We start from the raw sequence: 9,394 nt of genomic DNA, 5'->3' as shown, positions 1-9,394 counted from the left end.
GCTAGTACTGATCAGCTCATGTCTGTGAGAAAACTATCCAAACCCAGACAAAAAGTGTTAAAAAGAAGGAGGCGAAAAAAATCCCCAAAGCTAACACAAGGCCAGGAATAGTTTGTTGTTCACACAAGCCAGACTAGGAAAACCTCAAAGTATACAGGGTACCAAACAGATGCTCAGGAGGAATTGCCTCAATAGTGGGGCAAAATTAGCCCATAAAAAACATTATTATAAACACAAAAAAGGTAAACCACAGACTAGGAGAATATATTTGTAAAGCATATATCTGAGAAAGAATTTGTATCTAGAATATACTTAAAGAACTCTTACAACAACAGTAAAAACGATAAACAACCCAGTTAAAAAATGGCAAAAGATGTGAACAGATACTTCACCACAGTAAACATATGGATGGTAAATAAGCACACAAAAAGATGCTCAATATCACTAGTTGTATGGCTGTTAGCGTAACTGATACCATCTTGAGCCCTTAGAGTTTCTCCTTCCACTGACCCTGCCCAGGACTGTACTGTGCAGCAGTGAATCACTACTCTGTCATCAAGGGCTTTGTAGTTAATAGATATTGTTTAATAATCATCAGGACCAGGTGGCCTCAATGCTCTGTTAGTCCCCACACAATAAAAACCTTCACTGACGTATTCCCAGTGCCCAGGAGACTCGTTACCCATTCGTGAATCCTGACTTAGGAATGCACGTCCTATTTCCAAGTTCCTACCCCCATACCCTAGGTTAACTATAAAACTGTCCCGATGCCCCCTCAGCGGTGCAGAGTACAGTTGTGAATGCTTCCAGATCACTGTCCGCCTGATCCTGATCCCACCATGTGTGTAAGTTACCCTATAATAAACTGATCCATTGATTACATGGAGCTGCCCACCTTTTGTTTTGGTTTCAAGATGCCTTTTCAGTTTGGTGGGCAGTTTTCATTCCCTCTGTCCTTCAACACTAGTTTTTAGGAAAATGCAAACTAAAACCACAATGAGGTGCTCCAACACACCCATGAGAATGGCTAAAATTAAAAATACCTACCAGGGCTTCCCTGGTGGTGCAGTGGTTGGGAGTCTGCCTGCCGATGCAGGGGATACGGGTTCGTGCCCCGGTCCGGGAGGATCCCACATGCCACGGAGCGGCTGGACCCGTGAGCCATGGCCTCTGGGCCTGTGCGTCCAGAGCCTGTGCTTCGCAATGGGAGAGGCCGCGGCAGTGAGAGGTCCGCGTACAGCCAAAAAAGAAAAAAAAAAAAAAAACCTACCATACCAAGTTGGCCAGGATGTAGAACAACTGTAACTCACACACTGGTGGGGAGAGTTTGGCAGTTTCTCAAAAAGTTAAACATACACCTAAATATGACTCAGCTATTCCATCTCTAGGTATTAATTACCCGAAAGAAATGAAAGCATATGTTCATACAAAGACTACAAATGTTCACAGCAGCTTTATTTTTAATAGCCTCAAACTGTAAACACCCAAATGTCCATCATAAAGAGAATGGATAAACAAATTGTGTAGTATCCATATAATGGAATACTAAGTAAAATGCTAAATAAAAAGGAATGAATGACTGATACCCACAACATAAATCTTATAACCATTATGCTGAGGGAAAGAAGCCAAACCAAAAAAAATGTGCATATACATACTATATGGTTCCATTATATAAAATTCTAGAAAATACAAGTTAATCTATAGTGACAGAAAGCAGATCAGTGGTCTGCCTGGGAATGAGGGGTGGGAAGTACATTAGAAAGAGTCACAAAGAAATTTTTGTATGCGATGGATAGTTCGTTATCTTATTATGGTGATTGTTCCATGGGTGTATAAATATGTAAAAACTCATCAAATTGTATACTTCAAATATGTGTTGTTTATTTCACATCAGTTATACTTCAATAAAGTTTTAAAAAATCAAAACAAGTATTAAGAGTTGATATGCTGAGGTCTGTGAAAGAAATCTTCAATGACCAACCTCAAAAACTCCTCCTCCCATAAAGCCTTTACCAAACCCCAACAGTTCAAATCAATTCTCCTTCAGCATTTCTTTTTACCTGTTTTAGTGCTGTCATATAGATACCTCCAAACTAGGATATGAGTTCCTTGAGACAATAATTTAAGTGTATTCAACTTCGTATATACCCTCTATTGCTTGCATAATAAGCTGCATTGGAGCAGAGGTAAAACTAAAATCAGGGAAGCACTCACTTAGGAGGCAGTTGCTAAAATCTAAGAGAGAGAAGATATTAGCCTGAATTGAGATGATAGCAGTGGGGATGAAGAAAAGTCAAAGGACTTGATATAAAACTGGAAGAAAAAAAAAACACAAACCCCACAATATGGTGAGTAGATGTAGACGGTGAGGGAGATAGAGTCAAGGATGATGCATAGGTTTGTGGCTTGGATGCCTGGGAGGATAAACAGGGACTGTGGATATTCCTTCGTTACATACTAAGCACCAACTGCATGGCAGGCTCGCTCTAGACACTGAGGACAGAGCAGGGAAATAAAGTTCTAGACATCGCAGATCTACAGTCTACTGAGAGTCCAAACATGTCTTTCCAGAAGACCAATGGACACCTGAATCTGAATTCAAAGCATAGCCAGGCTGTGCTGGCTTTTACCATATTTAGCCAGCATCTTTCAACAACTAGCACTATCCTGGTACCTAAACTCCTGGTACCTAAACTCCACGGAACACTGACTTCGGAAAGTTAGCGAAAAGACAAGCAAGAACATATTCTGAGAATTTAGAATCTGCACACATTCCTAAGAACGTTAAAAGACAAAGCTCATTGGTTACAATGGGCTAAGTAATCTCTTGGTGCCACTGTACTTTTATTTCAATGCTGCCATCTTATGTTAAAATGTGGAACTACACAACCTTAAAAAACCATACTCTTACTCAACTGTGATACAAAAACATCAAAGATTTGAGAGTCAATGAAAAGGTAGATAAAGGCTAATGGGAGTTATTTAATGACCATAACATATATTTACAGCAATTACTTCTGGTATCTGAGAGTATCCCTGACAAAATGGAAGATCTCATGAGGTAATTGATACATAGTCCAGAATATAAATCTTACTTTGAAAAAGTAAGGAAGTGACTTACTGAATCCCACCAGTTAAAAAACAAAAATAAAAATATACTAACAGAGATAATGGGGAATGGGAAAGTAGAATAAAATCCAGATATATCTCATTTATTCAGTAAATTCAATGTGCTTTTCTCATCACAGCTGCTTAAACAGCAATAGCTGTTTAAATTTGCTCAAATAGTAAAATTACTGGTTTTAACTTTAATCCCATCACTGTAGTGATGGTTTAAGAAGGAAAATAAAAGTCAAGATCCTAATAAGAGCCAAGGACTATGCATTTGGAGGACTGGTTATATTTAACCAAAATGTTGACACTTGTCAATTAACATCATTTGCAATCTCCAATTTTTCTGTGAAGTAAAATCATGCTATTAAAATTATGTTGAAAAATATTCAGAAACATTGAAGAATATCTTTGATTTAATGTTAATATAAAAAGATAACAAAAAAAAGAGAACAACCTGTGTTCACAGTATCATCTCAAAGTGGGGTGGAGGAGGGATGGAGATAGCAAAAAGTAGCCTGGGAACTCTAGAATTAAGTGAAAGACATTTCCTCAGATAATATTAATAACAAAATATTGCTTTTGTATATATGTATACATATACATATAAAACACACTTGGTATAAACTCAATAGAAAAAACTTTAAAAGTCATGAAGAAAAAACATTAATTGTTTTGATAGAACAGATCATAAAAAGTACAAGATAAAATATTCTGTTAAAACATTATTATACCATACTGGTGTGTGATATTAGCAGCAGGGAGGCTGTGTATGTGGGAGAGGGGGTAGTGTGAGGGAACTCTTTTTTTTTTTTTTTTTTTGCTGTACGCGGGCCTCTCACTGTTATGACCTCTCCCGTTGCGGAGCACAGGCTCCAGACGCACAGACTGTGGCCATGGCTCACGGGCCCAGCTGCTCCGCGGCATGTGGGATCTTCCCGGACCGGGGCACGAACCCGTGTCCCCTGCATCGGCACGGCAGGCGGACTCTCAACCACTGCGCCACCAGGGAAGCCCGAGGGAACTCTTTAATTGCTACCCATTTTCGTTGTGAACCTAAAACTGCTCTAAAAAAGTCTATTAGCTTTTTGTTTTTTGTAACCTATTATTCTCTCTTTGCTGAGCATATGCTGGTTTTCTTGAGAAGTACCCTTAATTTTGGCACTGCTCATAGAATTGGATAGTGTCAATCTGTTTTTTGGAAAGAAATCTGACAGAAGTCTCTAAACTCACTTTCTTCTGTCTACTTATTTAAGAAGATTTCATCTTGATTCGGCTAAATGCATATTTTAAAAAAACCCTAATCAGTCTTTTAGTATAGAGAAAACCAGTCTCTGAAAAGTACCTGCCAGTGTCTTCACAATCAGTGCTAACTCTCCCTCCTCAGTTAGAAAAGGAGGCAGTGGCCAAAATCATTTCCTGACTTAAACAAGGTCAAACTTTCCTTCCTTTTTTTACTGTTTTACAATCTTACATGAATAGTTATACCATGGCCCATGGCTTTTATATACATTTCTATCTTCTCTCAATAGTATGAGTTACAAGTGCAATGACTTTGTCTTACTCATCACTATATCCAGCTCCTAAGACACTGCCTGACATGTATCACAGTAGACGTTTAAAATATTGTTGAATGAATCTTCTTTTCAATTCACAAATAAAGGAGTAGTCCTCCAAAAGGAGTAAAAATTTAGGAGTAGTTCTCCAAAATGAGTAAAAATTTTCTCCATCTTGCTGATGAAAGGGGAATTAGTTTAAGAAATGAGCTCAAGACCATGAAAATTTGAAGAGACTAAGTACTACAAAATATTTTTCCAATATTTGAATAATCACAGCAGCAGAAGGAGGGGAGGTGTGTGAATGTCCGACAAAGACATTAAAGACATGTTTTGACCAGAGAACTTTCATATATAATAATACCATCTTTGTATACTGCATTATATTAAGTGCTTTAATAGACACTACCTCATTTGATTATCACAACAACCCTGTGAGTCAGGAGAGATATTTCCCTTTTCAGAAGTGGGGAATCTGCAGCATCAATAAAGCAGAACCAGGACTCAAACCAAACCCAAGCATCTGCCCACTACATCACATTGCCTCTATATTACTGCATCTCATTCAACAAGCCACCCATGAAAATTAGTCTCATTACCTTCTAAGTATTTAAAAACACAATCAGCTATTACCTAACATAACGGAGTACTCAGTTCATTGCATTTTTTTCCCTCTGTACTTCACCTGTGGGTAAGATAAGCAAATTAAAAGAAAATAAACTAAAACTGTTAAGATAAAAACAAAACAAATAAAACTTCCTAGCAGGTAATCTAGATTACTATAAATGGACGAACCTCAACTTGGAATGCTTCATCTTCAGATCACATCCAGGAACCACTGCATGTCAGGGATTGTATACACATTTACAGTTTTAATATTCTTTAGCAATCCCTGATAGTCAAAATTGCTGACCCCCTAGAAATTGTATTCCTAGGTATATACCCAAGCAAAATAAAAATGTCCCCACAAAAATATGAATACAAATGTTCACAATAGCATTACTCACAACAACCCAAAAGTGAATATATCCCTTATGTCCATAAACTAATGAACAGATAAAAACAAAATATGGGGGCCTCCCTGGTGGCGCAGTGGTTGAGAGTCCGCCTGCCGATGCAGGGGATACGGGTTCGTGCCCCGGTCTGGGAGGATCCCATATGCCGCGGAGCGGCTGGGCCCGTGAGCCATGGCCGCTGGGCCTGCGCGTCCGGAGCCTGTGCTCCGCAACGGGAGGGGCCACAGCAGTGAGAGGCCCACGTACCGCAAAAAAAAAAAAAAAAAGTCTGCAAATAACAAATGTTGGTGAGGATGTGGAGAAAAGGGAACTCTTGTGCACTGTTGGTGGGAGCATAATTTGGTGCAACCACTATGGAAAACAGTATGAAGTTTCCTTAAAAAACTAAAAATAGAACTACCATATGACCCAGCAATTCCACTTCCGGGTATATATCTGGAAAAAGTGAAAACACTAATTCAAAAAGATACATGCCCCAAAATGATCATAGCAGCAGTATTTACAATAGCCAAGATATGGAAGCAACCCAAGTGTCCATCAACATACAAATGAAAAAAGAAGATGCAGTGTATATGCGTAAATACGATTCAATATTACTCAGCCATAAAAAAGAAAGTTTGCCATTTGCAACATGGATGGACCTGGAGAGTATTATGTTTAGTGAAATAAGTCAGACAGAGAAGGGCAAATACTGTATGATATCACTTATATTTAGAGTCTAAAAAATAAACAAATGTATATAGCAAAACAAAGTCTCACACATACAGAAAACAAACTAGTTGTTACCAGTGAGGGGAGGGAAGTAGGACAGGGCACAATAAGGGTATGGGCTTAAGACCTATAAACTACTGGGCTTTCCTGGTGGCACAGTGGTTAAGAATCCGCCTGCCACTGCAGGGGACGCGGGTTCGATCCCTGGTCCAGGAAAATCCCACGTGCTGCGGAGCAACTAAGCCTGTGAGCCACAACTACTGAGCCTGCACTCTAGAGCCCACGAGCCATAACTACTGAGCCCGCGTGCCACAACTACTGAAGCCTGCGTGCCTAGAGCCTGTGCTCCTCAAAAGAGAAACCACTGCAATGAGAAGCCCGCGCACCACAAAGAAGAGTAGCCCGTGCACCGCAAAGAAGAGTAGCCCCCGCTCACTCCAACTAGAGAAAGCCCACACACAGCAATGAAGACCCAAAGCAGCCCAAAATAAATAAATTTAAAAAAAGACATATAAACTACTATATATAAAATAGATAAGCAAATAATATATATATTGTACAGCACAGGGAATTATAGCCATTATTTTGTAATAACTTTTAATGGAGTATAATCTATGAAAATAATGAATCACTGTGCTATACACCTGAAACTAACATAATGTAAATCAACTATACTTCAGTTAATCGACATGGACAGATGAATGGATAAAGATGTGGTATATATACACAATAGAATATTACTCAACTCTAAAAAAGAATGAAATAATGCCATTTGCAGCAACATGGATGGACCTAGAGATCATCATATTAAGTGAAGTAAGCCAGACAGAGAAAGACGAATATGATATCGCTTATATGTGGAATCTTTAAAAAAAATGATACAAATGAACTTACATACAAAACAGAAATAGACCCACAGGCATAGAAAACAAACTATGGTTACCAAAGGGGAAAGAAGTGGGGAATAAGTTAGGAGTCTGGGGTTAACATATACACATTACTATACATAAAATAGATAACCTACTGTGCACGGGCTTAGTTGCTCCGGAGCACGTGGGATCTTCCCTGACCAGGGCTCGAACCCGTGTCCCCTGCACTGGCAGGCAGGTTCTTAACCACTGCGCCACTAGGGAAGTCCTAAGAAGATTCTTTTTAAGAAGCTGTCAAACTTTTTCAAAGCAGCTATACAATTTTACATTCCCAGCAAAAGTGCGTAAGGTTTCCAGTTCCTCCACATCTCACTAACGCTTGGGAAAATCTTTTTTTTTTGAATTTTAGCCAGTGAATAAGAAAAATACATAGTCCTTTCCTCCTCTGTTTCTCCTTTACTCTCACACTACTACCACATTCACAATACTTCTGATGCTTCTGGTTACCAAATGTGTAGGGTTTTTTCCCCCACATTAAGCAATTTTCTGTGACACCAGATGGCTGTTCTAAAATTTAACTCTATTCTGACACTATCTACCTAGAGACAGCATCAGATCCCACAGGCTAAGGGCTCAGTCCCACAAGACTGGCCCCCACTTCAGGTGCCAATTGTAAGTAGTAGGTCATCACCCAGGTTACCCACAACTTCTATCCAGTATGGCTACAGATAGAAGGTTCTCATGACCCCTTCCTCGGGTTTAATTTGCTAGAGTGGCTCAAGAACTCAGGGAAATACTTATTTACATTTACCAGTTTACTAAAAAAGGATATGACATAGGATACAGATGAACATCCAGATGGAAAAGATGTGCAGGGCAAGGTATGTGGGAAGGGGCACAGAGCTTCCATGTCCTCTCCAGGCATGCCACTCTCGCCACACCTCTACTCATTAACCAACACACAAGCTCCCTGAACCTCGTAGCCGAGATTGATCATTAACTCCACTTCCAGCCCTTTCCCCTTCTCAAGAGAATTGTGGGGGTGGGGGAGGGTGATGGGGCTGAAAATTCCAAGCTTCTAATCATGGCTTGGTCTTTCTGGTGACCAGTCATCATCCTGGAGCCATCCACGAGCCTATACAGTCACCTCATTAGAACAAAAGACACTCCTATCACCCAGGAAATGACAATGGTTTCAGGAGCCCTGTGTCAAGAACCTGGGGCAGAGACCAATATATATATTTTTTCTATTATTTTACAGCCAGTTTAGGGGTATGACTGGTATTTCACAATGGTTTTACTATCTAATAATATAATCAATAGTTTATTAGTATCTTTTCATGTGCTTATTTGCCATCCATATATCTTCTTTAGTAAAGTATCTGTTCAAATCTTTTGCCCCCTTTTTTTTTTTTTAGTGTTTATTTATTTTTACTTGTTGACAGTTTGCTTTATTTATTTATTTATTTATGGCTGTGTTGGCTCTTCGTTTCTGTGCGAGGGCTTTCTCTAGTTGTGGCAAGCGGGGGCCACTCTTCATCGCGGTGCGCGGGCCTCTCACTATCGCGGCCTCTCTTGTTGTGGAGCACAGGCTCCAGACGCGCAGGCTCAGTAGTTGTGGCTCACGGGCCCAGTTGCTCCGTGGCATGTGGGATCCTCCCAGACCAGGGCTCGAACCCGTGTCCCCTGCATCAGCAGGCAGATTCTCAACCACTGCGCCACCAGGGAAGCCCCTTTTGCCCTTTTTTAAAACTGGGTTATGTGTCACCTTACTAGTGAGATATAACTTCTTTATATATTCTGGATTCAAATCCTTAATCATATATATGTTTTGCAACTATTTTCTCCAAGTCTATTGCTTGTCTTCTCATTTTCCAGATAGTGCTTTTTGAAGCACAAAGATTTTTAATTTTGATGGAGTCCATTTCATCAATTTTTTAATGGATTGTGCTTTTAGTGTTGTGTCTAAGAAATCTCTGCCTAACCCCAAATAGGCAGAGTAGTAAATGAAGATTTACTACTATGTTTTCTTCTAAGAGTTTCATTGTTTTAGCTCTTATATCCAGGCCATTGATCCTATATTTTTTGTTTATTTTTAAAAATTGAAGTATCATTGATTTACAATTAT

At 39.5% G+C, this 9,394-nt stretch overlaps 1 protein-coding gene across 5 annotated transcripts in view; it reads right to left on the bottom strand.

Annotated features, from left to right (window-relative positions):
• The window catches only part of MINPP1 (multiple inositol-polyphosphate phosphatase 1), a 44,419-nt gene that overhangs the window by 15,862 nt on the left and 19,163 nt on the right, over window positions 1-9,394 (bottom strand). Inside the window, exon 6 of one of the 5 annotated variants that reach the window (XM_082611111.1) lies at window positions 5,338-5,355. The exons of the other annotated variants lie outside the window; for them this stretch is intronic. The gene's annotated coding sequence lies outside the window, so the exon portion shown is untranslated. Of the gene's footprint in view, window positions 1-5,337; window positions 5,356-9,394 lie in introns of those variants that run through there. 5 annotated transcript variants of the gene reach the window in all.

This window comes from Mesoplodon mirus, assembly GCF_964341445.2.
Source record: "Mesoplodon mirus genome assembly, chromosome: 2".
Taxonomy (NCBI): domain Eukaryota; kingdom Metazoa; phylum Chordata; class Mammalia; order Artiodactyla; family Ziphiidae; genus Mesoplodon; species Mesoplodon mirus.
Note: the sequence above shows the minus strand (reverse complement) of the source record. Positions and strands in the feature narration are given on the sequence as shown.